The sequence below is a fragment of the Amblyraja radiata genome, chromosome 38, assembly GCF_010909765.2.
Source record: "Amblyraja radiata isolate CabotCenter1 chromosome 38, sAmbRad1.1.pri, whole genome shotgun sequence".
NCBI lineage: Eukaryota > Metazoa > Chordata > Chondrichthyes > Rajiformes > Rajidae > Amblyraja > Amblyraja radiata.
Window position 1 is genome coordinate 8654480 of NC_045993.1, and position 20536 is coordinate 8675015.

General features: G+C 38.8%; 1 long non-coding RNA gene across 2 annotated transcripts in view; it reads right to left on the bottom strand.

Annotated features, from left to right (window-relative positions):
- Positions 1-272: 272 nt before the first annotated feature.
- The window catches only part of LOC116967022, a 40263-nt gene continuing 19999 nt past the window's right edge, over positions 273-20536 (bottom strand). For both annotated transcript variants that reach the window (XR_004410119.1, XR_004410120.1), the window contains exons 2-5: positions 18330-18400; positions 17448-17547; positions 8057-8125; positions 273-343 (exon numbers count right to left, since the gene is read on the bottom strand). This is a non-coding gene — a long non-coding RNA (uncharacterized LOC116967022). The remainder of the gene's footprint in view (positions 344-8056; positions 8126-17447; positions 17548-18329; positions 18401-20536) is intronic.

A 20536-nucleotide genomic window follows, 5' to 3' on the forward strand; every position in this document is an offset into this window, starting at 1 on the left:
TAGCTGATACATAGGTTTAATCACTCCTCCAATATTATTCCAATTGCATCTTAACAATACACCCATGCTGAGATCTCAGCAAGTTCATAGTCAGAAGCAAACAACTCCAAACATTTGATGAAAACCATTTTCTGTGAGCAGCATCAAGCCCTAAAATGGAGGGAATAAAACCACATCAAAAAGAAACACCTCACTTCAATGACAGCTCTTTGACAAAGCAAAGCATCATAAACCAACTACATCTACAACCTGAAATATTTTTCAATACTCACTGCTTGCTCTCTTCTCTGGGAGATTCTGATATGTCACGCTGCTCTTCTGATGCAAAATCTTCACGTTCAGTCTGCAACAGGAAAAGCAAGGACTGAGAAAGGTCACAAGCAGTAAAGCCTCACCAAACTCAATAACATTTTGTATTTTGTATTCTCTGTGAAATCTCCCTCGAATCACCTTAGTACATAGTACAGGAAACATAGCACAGGAAATATTTGTGATGGAGATAATGACATATTCTCTAAGAGTGAAAGAAAACGAGTTTAACAGAAAATGGGCAAAATGGATTAGGTATAGAAATAAAGACATCGACACTGTAAAATTGTATTGACAATAATGTAAGTTATTGGAAAATGTTTTAATAAGAAAATAGTTCTGTATACTGCATCATTAATTGTAAACTGAACCCCCCGCTGCACTGTTGTACGTTTCACTGCATTGTTGTACATTTCCTTGTTATATTTGTGTTTTATTTATGTATGCATAAAAGCAATAAAGACTAAAGCGAAAGAATCACCTCCCTTCCAGATCTAAACACTTTATTAATTTTCTTCACAGGACATTCCCTTTACTCAAGGGATTAGCCTTGCTATTCTTTTCTGTACCTTTTCCAACAGAAATGAATTTTATGGTTTGGTTTGTTGCTAGATCCATTATCCCCATAGGTGACTTATTTAGTATCTGTTATTACCTTTTGGAAAGCAGAGGAAATAAAAAATACCTGACCCTATTCAATTAAGTCCCCTGCACTCTGGTGCGCTCTCTGTTCCCAGAAACACTGTCCTCCTTCCCGTGCCCACCACTTCAAGCTGATGTATTCAATCCCACTCAAGCAGAGTCCATACTGCACACTGCCTTCATTATAGTCTTTCACACATCAAGCAACCATGTTTAAAATTGGTAGCTAACATTTGCCAACAAAAAATAGACCAGCTACCTAGTTACCACAATATCATATGTGGTTCCCTATGTGCAACAAGTGGCTGGTAGATTCGCCTATATAACAATGCCGACTAGCCTTTAATAGTAATTATCTAACTATGCACAGTTCCGTAACTTTGTAGGAAAGTACAAAATATGTACAACAGAGCTTTTGCTCCTTTATTTGAATCCATATATTACAAGTAATACTGCTACAGTAGAAGCCAAAACTCAAATTTTATGAGTGGGGAGTTAAACGTTTCTCTCTTTCAAATTTTTCGTTAAGTTTTACAGTTAACATTTTAACTTATCTATAACTTTAACTAGTACATTCTTTCATTGCCACTAGCTTTAAGTGAGGAATTACGAGTTCATTGGTGGCTAGCATTTCTTTGATTTTCTTATGTTTCAGCAAAAGTGGACCAGAAAAAGCTGCTCAAGGGTAAATTAATCGCATAGTAATGGGATGTATTCCAGAAAAGATTCAAGGGGTTCATCATAGATGAGCAACCTCACCTCCAAGCTCTGGGACCAAGGATTCAGCACCCACCTCTGCAACTGGATCGTTAACTTCCTGAACTGTAGGAATAGGTGACAATATCTCCTATTATCTCACGATAATTCTCAACACTCACAAGGCTGTGCACTCAGCTCCTTTCGGTATTCTCTATACACTCAAAACGGTGTGGTCAAATTCTACACCAACTCCAGCAAAACAATTTTGCAGATGCTACTACAGTAATGGGCCGAATCGCAAACAAGACGTAGTATAGAGATAGAAAGCTTAGTGTCAGGACAACAATCTCTCCCTCAATGTCAGCAACACAAAGCAGCTGGTCATGAACTGCAGGAATCAGGGTGGAATAGCCACAGTCTGCATCAATGGTACTGAGGAGAGGATGGACTGTTTCATGTTCTTGGATGAAAACATAACAAATAATTTGTCTTGGTACCACCGCATTGACACTACGGTCAGGAATGCACACCATGCCTCTACTCTCAGAAAGCTGAGAAAATTCAACATGTCCTCAATGACATCAACTTTTACATGCCCGATGCACCACAGAAAGCATCCTATCTCAGGATGTATCATAACTTGATCAGACAACTACTCTGCCCAAGACTGCAAGAGATCAAAAAGAATGAACACTGCTAGTCCATCATGTAGGCCAACCTCCCCTCCACTGACTGCCTACAATTCCCGTTGCCTTGGGAAAGCAACCTACCTAATCAAGGTCCACTCCCATCCAGGTCGGTAATTCTCTCTTCTCCCCTCTTCAAGGCAAGATACAGAAGTTTGAAAGCACATAGCACCAGTCAAGAACAGCTTCTTTCAATGATTCATCTCAAGAATAGCTTCTTTCCCAATTCATATCAGACTCTCAAATGGTCCCCTAACAAGCCAAGATGAATTCTTGATCTCCGAACCAACCACGCTGCAGTTCATGCACTTTTTCATCTACACCTTATTTGCAGATGTAGCACTATATACACATTGCTTTTATTTTCTACTACCATATGATCTGCCTGAATGGAACAAATAAAAATAATTGTATCTTGGTACATGTGACAATAATAGTAATAATAGATCTGTTGACATAAAGAAAACAGTTGCCAAGTATCCGAGGCTATTAAAAGCAGCGACGGAAGAAATTGCAGAGACTTTGACCATAATTTTTTAATCCTCGTGGCTCTGAAGAGTGATGCAGAGAATTGAAGAATTGACAATGTTTATAAAGGGAGGAAGAAATAATCGGAGCACTTAAGAGACTTTGTTGCCGAGCAAATTATTGAAATAAATATTCTGAGAGATACCATCATTCAAAAGGCACAAATTAATCAAGGATAGTGCACTTAGACCTATTAAGAAAATCTTGTCTGACCAACTTGATTTGAGCTTTTCTTTAAAAAAAAAGATAGGAAGTAAATTATGGCACTACATGAATTAGAAAGGCTTTTGAAAGGTTTTATTTGGTAAACTGGTCAATGAAAACATATTAAATCCATGGGAGAGCAGCAAATTGGATCCAAAATTGGTCAATGTCATGAAGCAATAAGTAATGGCTCACAGATGTTTTTGACGGGCTGTTTTCAGTGAGTTTCCACAGGGTTCAGTACTCAGTCCCTTGCTTTTCTGTAGTACGCATTCATGGTTTAGTGTCATGTAAGGACCATGATCAAGGATTTTACAGATTAAACAAAAATTAGCCATATTGTTTACATTGTAGAGAATCTATTAAAGTGCAAGAAAACAGATGGTTTGATTACTTAGGCAGAAATGTGGCAAATAGAATTTAATCCAGAGGAGCACAAGGCTATGCTTTAAGGGATTTGCAATGAGCATGGAATTATATACAAAAAAAGGTGTGGACAATCTCAGGGAGCTCAAAGTGTGTCACTGCACATCCTTGAAAGTAGTAGAGCAGATCAATATAATGTGACTAAAATGAGACTTTCCTTTATTTGCCAATGTGTAAAGAGCAGGAGCAGAGAGGTTACATTTGAACTGCATGCAGTTTGAGTACTGCATAAGCCTTTGGTTATCACATTACAGGATAAATGTGATTGCACTGGACATGGTGCATAGAATGTTTACCAGGATGTTTGTCATAGAGTCATACAGCACAGAAAATCTGTCCCAATTTGTCCATGACAACCAAGATGCTCCATCTAAGCTAATCCCATTTGCCTGTGTTTTACCTCTATCCCTCCAAACATTTCTTATCCATGTACCTGCACAAATATCTTTTAAATGTTGTTAAAGTGCCAGTCTCAACTACTTCCTCTGGTAGCTCGTAACATATACGTACCACCCTCCGGGTGGAAAAAGTTACCCCTCAGGTTCCTATTAAATCTTTCCCATCTCACATTAAATTTATGGCCTGCAGTTGACAGGACTGGAAATCTTTAACTATTATTAAAGATCGGATAAGTAGGGTTGTTTTCCTTGAAAGGTTAAGCTGAGGGTATACTTCTGAGATGAAGGACCCAGGTTGATTAAGTAGAAGGGACCTACTTCCATGAACAGAGGGGATTAAAGCCAGAGGACACAGATTGAAGGTATTTGTTGGATGGACGAGAGGGGAGATGATCTTTTGATCCAGTGAGTGGTGGGGTAAGAAGCTCACTACCAGAAAGTGTGAAAGAAATTCACTATTAGAACCACAAAACCCTCATCACATTTTTAAAAAGTAAATGGAACTATATTAATGCTGTGACCTACTGCCCTATGTCAGAAGGTGTTCTTTTTCAACAAACATGCACATGATGGACCCAACAACCTCTTTCTGAGATAAATGTCTCTTTAAATATTCCCTCATCCACATAAACTCCGAGTAGCTTTTCAACAAGTATCGTGTTGACATTGAAAACAAAAGGATAATTGGTCACCCAACTTCTTTCTTGCCAGGTAGACAAAAGTGCTGGAGAAACTCAGCGGGTGCAGCAGCATCTATGAAGGAAATAGGCAACGTTTCGGGCCGAAACCCTTCTTCAGAACCCTTTTTCATCTCCCCCGACCTCCCCCTCTCCGACACCGAACGGTCGGTCCTCAGCAGAGTGCTTACCTTTGTCCCCCTCCGTCCCCACCTCAATGAGTTCCGCGCTCACCACAACTTGGAGCTCTTCTAACATCGCCTCCGCCTCACAGCGTTCTTCCATGGGAATGAGTCCTCGCCCCCCCATTGCTGATCCCTTTTCCCATCTCCAACGAACCCCCTCCTCGTGGGCCCCCCCTCGTGGCCCTCCGGCTTTAGAACTTTTTATCCAAAATTGCCATCGCGACATCAACGGCCTCAACTTCTCCACTCCCCTGTCTCACTCCAATCTCTCCCCCCCCTGAATGTATTTTATCACAACCTCCTTTCTTGGCAGAGCAGATCATTCCATCCCACTCTATTAACTTCAGAAATGTTTATTAACTCCACTAAATTAAACCAAAGTGGTGAATAAAAATTGGTATAAAGCAGAACAGATGATAACTTTAGCCTGGTTTGAATATTTTAATCACACTGTTACCGGGACACCCAGTTACCAATAAAAAATGTCAACTAAGAATACAGGATTTTCTTTCAATCTAAAAATATCATCCATTTTTACAAATCAGGACATCATGCAATAACAAATAAATTGGTTTCTATGCATATTTTTATGCACCATTGCTGTGGCAGAACCACCAGCTAGTAACGCGTGGTCTTGAGTAGACATTGTCAGCACTGTCAGTAAGTGAATCTTGGGAAAATCTGACAGTTTTGGTTTTTGTGTTGCAATTAGGGATAGTAGGGGATGAGGAGGATAGGAAGAGTCTGCAAAAGGATATAGATAAGCTAGGTGAGTGGGCAACAACTTGGCAGATGAAATTTAATACTAATAAATGTGAAGTCATTCACTTTGGGGAAAAAAATGATAGGGCAAGTTATTTTCTAAATGAGGAGGAGCTGCGTTGTAATGCAACGCAAAGGGATCTAGGGGTATTAGTACATGAATCACTAAAAGTCAGTATGCAGGTGCAGCAAGCAATCAGGAAGGCCAATGGAGTTTTGGCCTTTATTGCTAGGGGGATTGAGTATAAAAACACGGAGGTCTTGCTGCAGCTGTACACGGTATTAGTGAGACCACATTTGGAATACTGTGTACAGTTCTGGGGTCCATACTTAAGAAAGGATGTACTAGCCCTGGAGGCAGTGCAGCGAAGGTTTACAAGATTAATTCCTGCAATGAGGGGATTGACATATGAGGAAAGGTTAAGTAAGCTGGGACTCTACTCTTTGGAGTTTAGAAGAATGAGAGGCGATCTCATTGAAACGTATAAGATCGTGAGGGGCCTTGATCGGGTGGATGCACCGAGGATGTTCCCAATGATCGGGGAGGCTAGAACTAGGGGACATAGTTGCAGAGTGAGGGGGGGGCTCTTTTAAAACTGAGATGAGGAAGAACTTCTTCACCCAGAGGGTGGTTAGTTTGTGGAATTCACTGCCCCAGGGAGCAGTGGAAGCAGAAACGTTAAATATATTTAAGTCAAAAATAGATGGTTTTTTAGCTGCCAAGGGGATAAGGGGCTACGGGGAGAGGGCAGGGATATGGACCTAGGTTTGGTTAGTATAGTAAGACCTGAGTGATCTCCTGGACAAGTGTCGATCGCCTGGATTGGGGTCGGAGAGGAATTTCCCGGATTTTTTTCCCGAATTGGACCTGGGTTTTTATCCGTTTTTTTGCCTCCCCCAGGAGATCACGCGGTTCTTGGGGTGGAGAGAGGTGATAGCGGTATAAAGGGGAGGGTAGTGTCTTGTGTTCTGTGTCTTGTGTCTACTGTTTGTGGGTAAGTGTGTCTGTTTAGTGTTCAGCCATGAGTGAATGGCGGTGCGGGCTCGACGGACCTGGTGGTCTACTCTCGCACCTACTTTCTATGATTCTATGATTCTATAATTACTATCTACCGGGAAGTGGTTGCACTAACATGTCGCAGCTGATATACAAAGCATCAGTTCCAAATTAGCTCATAGAATTATCCATAAATACAACAATTGTAACCTTAATGAAATAATAACTAAATTAGAAAGCAATTGTTTCCTCCATGAAAGAACAATATTACTGAACTGTGCGGGCTAGTCAATGTCTGACAAGATGAAAGGGATGGTTACCCTTTTGGCTGTAGAGTGTTCATTTCAGTATTAAGAAGAAAGGGTCCCACTTCACATAATGACATAATTTAAGCATATGCTGGTTTAGCTATTATGCTACCCCAGCACTTGCAATCACTTTGTATTTTTAAGCATTTGCTACTATTTTAAATCTATGTTTTAATTTGGATTCTGTTAAGGAATTCTGTTGGCAAACTAATCACATCTGCCTAATTTGTTCCAGTTTTACTAATCACTTTTCTAATGCTTTTAGTCATATTATTATGTACTTGCTTGTCATACACTCTTCCCACTGAACATTATAGTTAAACAGAAAGCAGATGGTGATTCTTGGCTGCTTCATGTTCCTACACGTCCAGTGAGAAAATGAACGCTTGCGATAACCAAGGTGACCTCAATATCTGATCTTATTAACATCTTACTCTGCTCGTTTGCCAAGACTCTGGGGATTAGATTACTCACTGGAATAAAGACAGTGAAGGAATAATTTGTATGAAGTTTTACAATGTTTATAAAAATAATAGGAGATACATTTTTTGGAGGCAGTGTGCTCACAAAATGACAATTGGATCAACAGAAGCTGGGAAATACTTTCTTTAAACAATGTGTGCTAAACGCACAAAACTCAGAGCATTCCAGCCCATGCATTGTTGCGTAAAGTCCAATATATATTGGCTTTAATGATCACCTAAAGTGAGAAGCTTCTCCTTTTCCCCCCAAAGGTGGAATTTGTGACTGTTAGCCTTAGTAAATCATCTGAACTTTAAGCTTAAGGGTCAACCCATCTTTGCAAATCTGAGACATTTTATTTTGTCAGTGGGTCATAAGTAACAACAATGCATAGCACAAAACAGGTAACCTATGAACTGTTAGCTACTCATTTCCAAAGCCAGACTGTCCTTCAACACCATTGGAAAGATATTGCACATCTTACCTTATTTCTAACAACTGAATGAGAGTATATTTTGCATTATTATTAACTGGGAAACAATATTTATTAACGGCCATGTTGTGATTTAATTGAAACCTATTGAATTTAATTGAAACCTTTAACACCAGGCATTCCCATGGTTACGGCTGGGAGTATAATAGATACAAGATGATCTTTAACCCGACTTCTCAGCATGAATGATGAGAACCAGTCGAGAAACCAGCTAACCACTGGACCTCTACTCCCCTATAAAGTCACATGTGCATCTCTAACATAAAAAACAATATTTTACCTGAATCTCCGTGTTCGCATTTTGTTCCTTGGTCTGTATGTGCAGTTCCTCTGTCATCTTCTCCATCTCCTAGAAACATAACAACATTAGATTGTAGACAATCTGTAAAATCACCAAGATCAAATTCTGTACGTTGGTTAGATCAGCACTAAGGTGGAAAATTCAAAAGACATGGCACAATAACTCAGGGAAGTCATCATAAAAGTGGGAGGTAAAGGAAAACAGAAAGGGATTGATTCGTCGAAGCAACTTAAACACACGTGAGAAGGTATACTGTAAGGAGGGGAAAGGGATAATGCAAATGAGAGTTAGAGCAGGTGATAGAGGGGGAAAAGGTAATAACAAATACCTCACAAAAGTAGGTCACCATCCAATGCAAGAAAGCATTCTAAAAGATGGCAGAATTGCTATCCTACAGATCCAAGATGAACCATAATGTGATTTTGTTGTTTAATTCTAAGAACCTATATAATACACTAGAGAAAGGCAAATAAATGCGACAGTTTATAACTTTGGATAGCTCACCCATTCATAAAGAATATTGCTCAAAGCCCTTTCCACAACTTGAATTTATCACATACTACTCCAGTCAACCATTGTGTTAAATTGATATTGAGAACAGCCTACAGATGCGACTATAGAGGAGGTGTTAACTCTGGATTTAGGTTTAAAAGTCTCACAATGCAATTGCAAGAGAAGTACAAAATTAATATGATTTGTAAACCATATTCTTGCCTCAACCAACAGAAAAAGATTAATCGATTATGTAGTCCGAAGCAGTTGACAAGAGCTTTCTATATGTAAAATAATTCCCATATTTACTCATGTCAAATGTGGAAGTCAGATTCACACAAAGATAAATAACTGTCCAGCACATTTCCTGAATCCGAAATGCAGAAAATAATTTAAGTAGCAGCGGTAATCAGTTTTGAATAGTTCATGAAAGCAAAGCAAACAAGCCAGCCCTTAACACTCTCCTCCTCAGTTTTGAACTGGGCATAAAGTGAAAATGTGCTATATAGACACAATGGTGATGAGTAAAGAGGCTTTAAAGTACATTTTGGTAATATTTTGTTCTCATTTCTTCCTTCTTTCCTTACGCACAATTCTCCATCTCCTCAATCAGCAGTACATTTTCAAACATAGAGACCAGATACTAATAGCTGTAAGAATACGTCCATAGATCCTAAAGTAAAGAGGAAACGCCAATGAGGTAGTCAAAAGGCTTATGGGATGTTTTCCTTTCTGGCTGAGTCACAGAATATCAGACTATGATAGCACTGTGCAGAGAACTATGTAGCCCACAAGTTGAGTACTACATAGTTTTATTCATTTATTTTGCTGGCAATCAAGATGTTTGTACTTATTTCCATGCAACTGTATTAATAACACACCTTGTAACTGAAAATAAATCTATAATATGTAATTATTCCATGAATAATATAAATAATGGGTTAAAATTATGTCATTTCAGTTACCAATAAAAATGTAAACACTGAAAACGTGCATACAAAAATTCAACATTATATTTTTAAAGTATAATTACCTCTGAGACTCAAATCATTTTCTGCATTTAACATTCAGGAAATATGCTTGGCAGGTCAACTCAAGTACAGTTCTCTTTGAATAGGTATGTATTCTGCACTGCGTGTAAATTTACCTGATGATTTCAATATCCAAGTGCTTCAGAACACACCATTTATTTTTAATCTGGCTGAAAAATCTAGTGGACTCTGGAGCCACCAACATTTAACTGACCACAAGAAAAAAGCACTATGTTTCACGATTGAGGTAAATACATTTTGAGTGGTTGTCCCAACACCTTTGGAAAACTAATTTCAACAGAGAACTGGAGTTGTTTGAATTGAAAAAAACAAATCAGAAGGGATAAATGGTAACAAAGACATTTTCCCCAATAGCATTAACAATCATGACAAATCACTTGAACTAATTTGTGAACTAATAATCATGAGCCATTGCATAGTATTGGTGGGTCAAAATTCCCGATTAACATGATTAAAGCTCCTTTTAGTGCAAAATTATATGATGAAAAACCGGGCAAGGATGGAGAGTTTAAAAATTCACCAAGAAAACGTAAGCTTCAATGTCTGTCACACAGTCAATAGATTATTATTAGCTTCAAAAGAAAATTCATGGTCCGCAGAGTCATTTGTTTGGTACCAAAATTGCTCTTTCACATAACTATAGGTAATTCAAAAAGTGTTGAGTACCATTTGAGAAACAAGTTGCATCAGATCATAAGGTGAAGTAACAATTGAGCTTATGTTTTTCCATCAAAATTATTCCTATTGCATCATTGTGTTTTATTTCCTAATTTCCTAATTTGAGTAAATTCAAAGCATCTCTTGCCAAGTGCCAGTCAAATGTGCTCGCAGATTGGTTTTCAAGTGTTAAGCATTTACCATCATAAATACATGATGTTTTAAATCCCTGGTTGACAACCTTGTTCTGCATAGGGGCCGGGACGCATGTCTGTGAGCGGATGGCGGGTCACATCTATCACGTGTACACATGGATCCCGCCCCGGTTGGCAGGCACCAAATCACGTGTTTACAAAAGGTAGACAAAAATGCTGGAGAAACTCAGCGGGTGAGGCAGCCTCATGCAATCCTTGCATGTCTCACCCGCTGAATTTCTCCAGCATTTTTGTCTACCTTCGATTTTTCCAGCATCTGCAGTTCTTTCTTAAACGTGTTCACAGAAGGGGCGCGGCGTGCCGTTGGCTTTGCGCAGGTTGCGGTACAGCCAAAGCTTGGCCGCGTTCGGGACACCCAGCCACGGCTTGGGGCGATCGGCCGCTGCCTGGGGCTTTCGGCCGCTGCTCGTGGCGTTCGGCGGATGATTACGGGAAAAAAAAGCTGAATATGAAGTTCACCCCCCCCCCCCCCACCATGATAAGTAGCTATGATGCAACACCAGGGCAATTCTGTTTTTGTCTCCAAAATATAGCCTAGAATACTTCAATTAACATCCCCCCCCCCCCCCCCAATATGCCTGCTCCCGCATTCAATTAAAATTATTGCTTTTTTTAACTCAGCAACATCTACTTGCATTAACCCATATCGCTCAATTCCCATAATATTTTAAATCACATAATCTCTATATTTAAAATAGTCAATACAGGTCACTATAAAGTATGCATGCAATGCAAAGGGAGCAGAGGAATTTTGCCATGGTATCATCTGTACTCGATGGAGTTTAGAAGGATGGAGGGGACCTCATTGAAACTTACCAAATATTGAAAGGCCTGGATAGAGTGGATGTGGAGATAATGGATCCAGGAGTGGGAAAGTCTCGAACCAGAGCACAGAACCTCAGAATAAAAAGATGTACCTTTTGAAAGGACAGGAGGAATTTCTTTATTCAGACGGTGGCGAATCTGTGGAATTCATTGCCACAGACTGCTGAGGAGGCCAAGTAATTGGGTATTTTCAAAACTGAGATTGACAGATTCTTGAACAGTAATGGTGTCAAGGGTTATGGGGAGAAGGCAGGAGAATGTGGTTGAGAGGGAATGATAGATCAGCTATGATTGAATGGCAGAGTGGACTCAATGGGCCGAATTGCCTACTTCCGCTCCAATGATTTATGAACTTACATGTTTATCAGTCTGATTGAAAAACCATAACCGAGGAAAGATTCAAGAGCCTAAGTTACTTTCTTTGAAATAGGTTGCTGTGAGAAACCTTATTGCTGCTAAAAGATTAGCATTTAACGTGAATTATTGTAAAATTGAATAACTCGCACCCACAATTCAAAGGGCTTCATGTAACATCACTTTGTATATGAAACAATGAACCTTTTTTTCCCCCAAACTGTTTTTTTCTGCAATTATATTTTTAAATTAATCTTTCTGTATGTTTTCCCTGTACTTCTCTCCATCTGTCGTGACTTGATCCGATTCCATGGACAACAGTGGTCTGAAGTTAAATCAGTTGGATAACGGTTCATCCCTATTAAAATTCAGCAATATTCAAGGAGGGTACAAAATCAGAATGGATAGCAGAAGTATCTGATTATGTCCCTACCTAATGTTTATTCACATTCTCCTGGAATGTCAAAGGATAGTGGTCAATTCCAGGAAGATGACATTGTAATTTACTTCAAGTGTGAAACTTCATTCTGTTATCTTAAATGCTCTATCAGTCGAGAAATGCAATGCAGACTAGTGAAATTAGTGAAAATACACAAACCAGTGAATAATGTCAGATTAAAGTATCCAATACATTGTTATTTTCATTTCTGAAAAGAGAACAAAGATCAAAGCAGCAGAGGAAGAAGCAACAGGGTTTTAAGTGTATTCAATTAACAGCAGAGTGCTATGAAAATCACCTACATGCCTGGACTAGAGAAGAAGTAAAATAGCAAGGATTCCACATTCTTGACACGTCAGAGATGCATAGCTGAAAGTGAACATTGAATCAAACTGGAATCCAGTTTGGCCTTAATTTCTTACATGGATGAAATGAAAAACAAAACTATTTCAACGGCGCCTTTCAAAATTTCAGGAATAATGCAGGTGATAAAAGCAGGTGAAAGTGGTCACAGTTAAAATGAAGATAACCCAGCAGGAATACAATGAAAAAAGTGGCATGGTAATCAAAACACAAAAACTGCGGATACTCAACATTTGTGGAGAAAGAAATAGAGCTAACATTTCAGGCATGTCAGATCTACAGCATAGATTTTTGGGAAATTAATAGGTATTCTATTTTAAGTATTTGAGTGTTAGCATTGTAATTCTTATAGGCTTCTCTGAATAGCATCAAAGGATATTTTATATCCATCTGAGAGGGTAGACAAAATCAGAGTTTGATGTCCCTTTAAAAAAAAGAGGGGGACCACCACAGTACAGGATTCCCTCAGAAAATAACCAAACTGTCAGCCTTGATTATATGTTCTAATTTCTCCAATTAAACTTGATCAGACTACGATGCTCTCAGTGAACGAAGCCAGACACCCAGCAACAGTCACCGTCAAAGCTCACCCATAAACAAGGACCACTTAACCAAAATACAGGATGGCCACTGATTTTTGTAAAATACAGGATAAATTTACTAACTCTTCACTTCTGTGTTTGTCTCTTCCAATTATTCACAGAAAAATTCAGATGATACAGGAGCAAAGGAATTAGCAGAGGCAGCTAAAACGACAGGGTTGCCGAAGCATGCTTTACATCGATAATTCATTTCCACCGATATTAATTCAGCGTAGGCTCAATGACTTCTTTCAGCCAGCTGCCTCCAGTTCAGGTTATAAACACTGGTGTCACAGTCTCATATTTCCTTATCGTTGCAGCAGGAAGCAAATAGAACTCCCCACAATGTACGCTAAGATTTTATAAGTGTTTTATGATGTTTTTAATATGCAATGTATTTTTATGTAATGTTGTCCATTGTCTGGACCTTCAGCCCTAAATAAATTTTAAAAATTATATGTGATGCAACGATTCATTCTAAACATATGCTCGAAGGTATAAAAAAAAACAAGCCCATAGCATTAGCTTTGCGCATAGAAAACATACAAACATTCTAAAATAAATTTCTCCAATTTTGAAACAGTTATTCTTAAGTTTTCCCCATGGCCAGCATATAACTGAGTCATGTGTAGGAAAGAACTGCAGATGCTGGTTTAAATCGAAGGTAGACCTAAAATGCTGGAGTAACTCAGCGGGACAGGCAGCATCTCAGGAGAGAAGGAATGGGTGACATTTCGGGTCGAGACCCTTCGAACGTCACCCATTCCTTCTCTCCACAGATGCTGCCTGTCCCGCGGAGTTACTCCAGCATTTTGTGTCTACCTTTGATATAACTGAGTCAGCCAGCCAAGGACCAACCCAGAGCTAATTATTGGGCTATGCTGTATCAGCTCATTATAATCAAAACTGTAGCTGGAATTATACCAACCTCTTGACTACAGAAAAATGGTATAGAGTAATAATGATAATGATATTTAAGAATAAGGAGTAAGCAATAATGATATTTAAGAATAAGGAGTAAGCCATTTAGAACGGAGATGAGGAAATACTTTTTCTCACAGAGAGTGGTGAGTCTGTGGAATTCTCTGCCTCAGAGGGCGGTGGAGGCCGGTTCTCTGGATGCTTTCAAGAGAGAGCTAGATAGGGCTCTTAAAAATAGCGGAGTCAGGGGATATGGGGAGAAGGCAGGAACGCGGTACTGATTGGGGATGATCAGCCATGATCACATTAAATGGCGGTGCTGGCTCGAAGGGCCGAATGGCCTACTCCTGCACCTATTGTCTATAATGATGATAGTGCAAACGAGGGTGTAAGTGTCAGCAGGGGAACACTTTGGAAGCAGTGACCACAGCTCTATTCATTTTTAAATAGTTATATAAATAGATAGGACTCATCCACAATTTAAAGTCCTAAATTGGGCCAAGGCCAATTTTGAAGGAATTAGACAAGAGACTGGGAGATATAACTTACAAGTAAAGGGATGTCTGGCAAGTGGAAGGGTTTTAAAAGATGGGAGTGAGAGGGTTCAGACAGAATGTTCACGTTTGAGTAAAGGTAAGGCCGGCAGATTCAGGGAATCCTGGTTGTTGAGAGAAAATGAGGCTCTAGTCAGAATAAAGGAGACTTGTCAGGTATAGGCAGCTGAGATCAAACAATATCTGTGAATATAAGAAATGTTGGCGTACACAAGAGGGAAGTCGGGAGGACAAAAAGAGGACTTGAGCTAGCTCTGGCAGAAAAGATAAAAAGAAAATCCTAGGAGATTTTAAGAGTCAAGAATGTTTAATTGTTAAATTCACCGGGACCGGAACAATGAATTTCTTACTTGCTGCCGTTTTGCAGACACAGTAAACACAGCAGGTATATTAAGAGGAAATGGGTAACAAGGCAGAGAATAGGCCTCCTTAAGGATTAACATGTCAGGCCATAGGAGATGAGCCAAGTCTTAAATGATTACAACTCACATGCACTTACTGAGATGGCCATGAAAGGATAGGAATTTGCATGGTAGGCTATTCATGAGATCCCATTACATCACATGGGTTTTAGGGTGAATTAGTCAACTGTATTTCACATCGGCTTGGTTGAACAATCAGGTGATGGTAGTGGCCTGTTGGTTTTCCCAATTGATGTGCCACAGATGGATCTGTGCTGGGTCCACTGTTGTTTGTCTTAGCAGCATGAAATATAGATCGAGTCAATGGTGAGAAGGCAGACAAATCGATAGTATACGCACTATGATGCATTGTAGAAGTTGGTAAAAGGTGTTGAAGACATTTTTGGACTCCTGAGGAAGTAGAGCCATAGGTTGCTTTTTTGGCCGTAGTTGGTTGGTCCAGTATAAATTGTTAGTGGTATTTACGCCAAAGAACTTGAAATTCTCAACTATTTCCAATTAGATACCAGTGATGTTGATGGGGGCATGTACTCCACCTCGCTTCTTGAAGTCAATAACTTGCTCCTTTGCCTTTAGAAGCATTGAACATAGAAAATAGATGCCCTTCGAGCCAGCACCGCCATTCAATTTGATCATGGCTGCTCATCCACAATCAGTACCCCGTTCCTGCCTTCTCCCCATATCCCTTGATTCCTCTAGCCCTAAGAGCTCTATCTAACTCTCTTTTGACCGCATCCAGTGAATTGGCCTCCACTTCCTTCACAAATTCACAACTCTCTGGGTGAAAACTTTTTCCTCATCTCAGTTCTAAATGGCCTACCCATTATTCTTAAACTGTGGCCCCTGATTCCCCAATATCGGGAACATGTTTCCTGCATCTAACTTGTCCAATCCCATAAGAATTTTATATGTTTCTATAAGATTCCCTCTCATCCTTCTAAATTCCAGCGAATACAAGTCCAGTCGTTCCATTCTTTCATCATATGACAGTCCCGTCATCCCTGGAACTAACCTCATGAACCTACGCTGCACTCCCTCAATAGCAGGAATGTCCTTCCTCAAATTACGAGACCAAAACTGCACAATACTCCAGGTGTGGTCTCACCAGGGCCCTGTACAACTGCAGGACCTCTTTGCTCCTATATTCAAATCCTCTTGTTATGAAGGCCAACATGCCATTAGCTTTCTTCACTGCCTGTTGTACTTGCATGCTTACTTTCAGTGACTGATGTGCAAGGACACCCAGGTCTCGTTGCACTTCCCCTTTTCCTAATCTGACACTATTCAGATAATAATCTGCCTTCTTATTCTTGCCACCAAAATGGATAACCTCACATTTATCCACATTATACTGCATCTGCCATGCATCTGCACACTCACCCAACTTATCCAAGTCACCTTGCATCCTCATAGCTTCCTCTTCACAGTTCACACTGCCACCCAGCTTTGTGTCATCTGCAAATTTGCTAATGTTACTTTTAATTCCTTCATCTAAATCATTAATACATATTCTGACATTGAGGGAGAGGTTGTTGACTTGACATCATGTTACTAAACTCTCTATATCCTCCTGTACCCATCTCATCATAGTTTAAGGTCCGGATCACTACAAACCTGTAAATGGAGTTAGAGTAGAATTGGCCACACAGTTGCGAGTTTATAGGGAGTATAGTAAGGCGTTGAGAATGCATCCTTGTGGGTCACCAATGATAAGTTATTGTGGGGGATTTAGTTTTACCTATCCTCACTGAATGTGGTCTGAATCAGAAAGTCAAGGATTCAGTAGCAGAAGGTGGTGTTGACTCCTAGGTCCAGCAGTTTGGAGATGAATTTGGTTGGGATTAAGGTATTGACCTAAGTTATCTAATTGTTTTATAGAGAAGTGTGATGCTGACATCTTGTAACAGTAGGCAAAGTGTAGTGGATCAAAGCTGTCTGGGAGGCTGGAATTAATGTACACTATGACCAGTGTCTGAAAGCGCTTCATGATATAGATGATACATGGTAGTCATTAAGGCATGCTACATTTTGTACTAATGTAGAACATCAAATATTCAGTAAATCAGATGAACCCCAACATGTACTATTATTTTTTGCAGATATCAAAAACTAATCCATGATACCATTTTCACAGACACCAGTGATCAAAGCAACTAGAATTGGAACACTCAATGTTTGATCAAATTTAAATGCCTTTCTTGGCTCCCGTTAGAAAACAAGCCCAGACATAATGTGCTGGCAAACTATTCTGTTGCATGCACATCACAACTTCTGCAAAAACAAGCAGTAGTAATGACCACCAAGGACTTTGGATGATTTCTTCCTCTATAGTCCTTGTAGAGGTCGATTATAGTACTCTCTGTTCTGGACAAGATTAAAGTATCTAAATCAATCCAGACCATGAATTTCCCAGAAAATCCTTTAATATAAACGTCTAAACAATTACAAGCATAGACCTGAATAGAATCCAGAAAGTCTAAAACTGACATCTTTACCTTGAACGTCTTGGGATTTGCTTCCTGGTGCCTTGACCCGTCATTAACCTGCATGAGAAGGGTTTCTGTGCAAATATCCGCAAACACTTTTGTACAAACACTGAAAAGAAAAACATTTTAATGTTACAAAGTCAGAAGATATTATTACAAAGACAATGCAATTGAAAGATCTATTTCAACCAATGATATACCTACTCAAGCATTGTAAGCATTTATATTACATCTGAGACCTAACTACCCTATCCACTAATATAACTTTATCATTCTGCTATATCATAATTACTATTATCTGAAACTAGACTCCAAAGATGGGGAATAGAATATTTTCCATTTCACCTGGACAGAGTTCACCGGTCAGGAGAAATGCAGAATAGTTCATGATAATCTGCACTAATATTATACATTAGACTACTCCTTAGTAACAATATGTATAAGTCTCATATGTATAAGTCTCAACTACACTCTAGTGTGACATTGCTCCATTTCCAATACCAGTCATCCAGCTATCAAGCGCCAGATTTGAACGGGAAACAATAATCTGTTGACCATTCGGTTTAATCTGTAAACGATTAGATAACAGGTTAAAACTATAGCACTGTTGACCTTTTAAATTTTGGAGGAAGGTGGAACCAAGCGTTAAAAGTAACCAACAAGAACAAAATGCCAATGATCATACATTTCCTATTTATTAATACCTTAAATTCATTAAAATAAATATTTTCACAATTCCCACAAATCAAATTCCAAATCATTCTAGGCATCAATGTACATAGCTTGCTGCTACTTTATGCAAAAGTACAAAATAGATTTTAATATTAATTTGGAGACAGGTTTACATTAAAAAAAAAAAGCTCAACAGCTTATTTCAAAAATACATATTACCTGTAACAGTTTTTCAAGGGCGTCTATAGCCCAACAGGTCTTCACTCCCAACTACATATGGTGCAAAGATCCTGCAACACAAATAATTACACATTTCATTACTTCACCAGCTTGTTATATAATTTCACATAAACAGAAAAAATAAACTTTATGCACAAGCATTCTTATGAATTATTTAAAACAGATATATCTTTCAATTATACATGACAAGAAAATTGTATTTTCCAATAGATTCTTTCCAAGTCTAAATTCCGAATTTAGTGTTCCAAAATATATGTTTATTATATATTTTAACTAAGCTTTTCTGCAGCCATAGAATCAATCTACAAACGGGTATTATGGGATGCGTACATTTCTGTGAGATGATACCAATTGCAGTACTTTTTTAATAAATTACAATAACTACAGATGCTGGGTGAAAAATAGTTAGTCCCACGAATGTGAATAGCGAGAAGAAACAGTGCAAAAACAAATATAATTTTAAATTGTCTTGGGTGTTACGCATGCCACTCTTAATTCCCCACTTTAACTGCTTCCATAATTGACATAATTACTACATTCCTTAGTGGTTACACAAGGTTCAGTTTGTTCTTTTTGCATTTTGGGTGATGCAAAACAAAGTTATTCACCATAAAAAGTTATTCATTATATTCACCCATATTCCAAGAATCAATGAAATAAACGTTGAATATAATTTAAATCAAGATTCCATATAATGCAAGACAAAGGATAAGTATCTTTTTAATTAAGCTGTAAATTATTTCATAAAAATAACTCCATAACTGAATTTCCATTTATATTTTTCATGTATTTTTCCCAATCACTCCATCTGCTAATCTTCACCCCATCACCTCCGAGTACAGTTTGTATTTGTCAACAGAATTAAAAGAAAAATGAGGACCAAGACCCTCAGATTGATTTAGATGATGACTACAGCCCAAAATCACATCTGACGAAAAGCCATCCATACTTGCTTCCTATTATAACTTCCAGCCCCTTCCGCATCCTGATCTTAAACACATTCATTGGCAACCTGCTCCAGCTGCTGATCACCTTCAAAATATAAAAAAGACCACCTTAACATCTGTTTTTCCTTCACATCTCTTTTCCAGTTGTTCTAACATATACAAATGCAAATACCTTAAGACTACTTCTTCCCCTGTTCATTGTCGGATATAACTTCGTTCTACAAGGATACCTCGAACGTGTCTATGTGAACCTAAAGAAGCCCCAGTTATCAAAACAGAAGTAACTGTTGCCGAGTATCAACACCAGCCTGCGTTCCACAGACTGAATTTTAATTTATCATGGACCAAAACAATCCACTCAACCACCTAAAGGAAACGATTAACCAAACTGAAAATGAGCAAGTTGTGAACTTCTCCTTAGTTCCTAAAATAAACTTATGCTCGTATAGAAAAAAAGATTCTATTTTCTGGGTCTAATCTGGAAGCTTTAACGTAATGCATTCATCTATTTTATCACCAGTGGTGAATCTGGACTTCAATTTCTATCAAGGTTTATTGAGCAAAGATATTATGCAGCTACAGTGCCCTCCATAATGTTTGGGACAAAGACCCATCATTTATTTATTTTCCTCTGTACTCCACAATTTGAGATTTGTAATAGGAAAAAAATCACATGTGGTTAAAGTGCACCATCACCTTTGGAAACTTTTATTGCTGTTTATCAACATGAGGACCAAAGTTGTGCCAATGAAAGTCAAAGAAGCCATTATGAGACTGAGAAACAAGAATAAAACTGTTAGAGACATCAGCCAAACATTAGGCTTACCAAAATCAACTGTTTGGAACATCATTAAGAAGAAAGAGCACTGGTGAGCTTACTAATCGCAAAAGGACTGGCAGGCCAAGGAAGACCTCCACAGCTGATGACAGAAGAATTCTCTCTATAATAAAGAAAAAGCCCCAAATACCTGTCCGACAGATCAGAAATACCCTTCAGGAGTCAGGTGTGGATTTGTCAATGACCATTGTCTGCAGAAGACTTCATGAACAGAAATACAGAGGCTGCACTGCAAGATGCAAACCACTGGTTAACCGCAAAAATAGGATGGCCAGGTTACAGTTTGCCAAGAAGTACTTAAAAGAGCAACCACAGTTCTGGAAAAAGGTCTTGTGGACAGATGAGATGAAGATTAACTTATATTAGAGTGATGGCAAGAGCAAAGTATGGAGGAGAGAAGG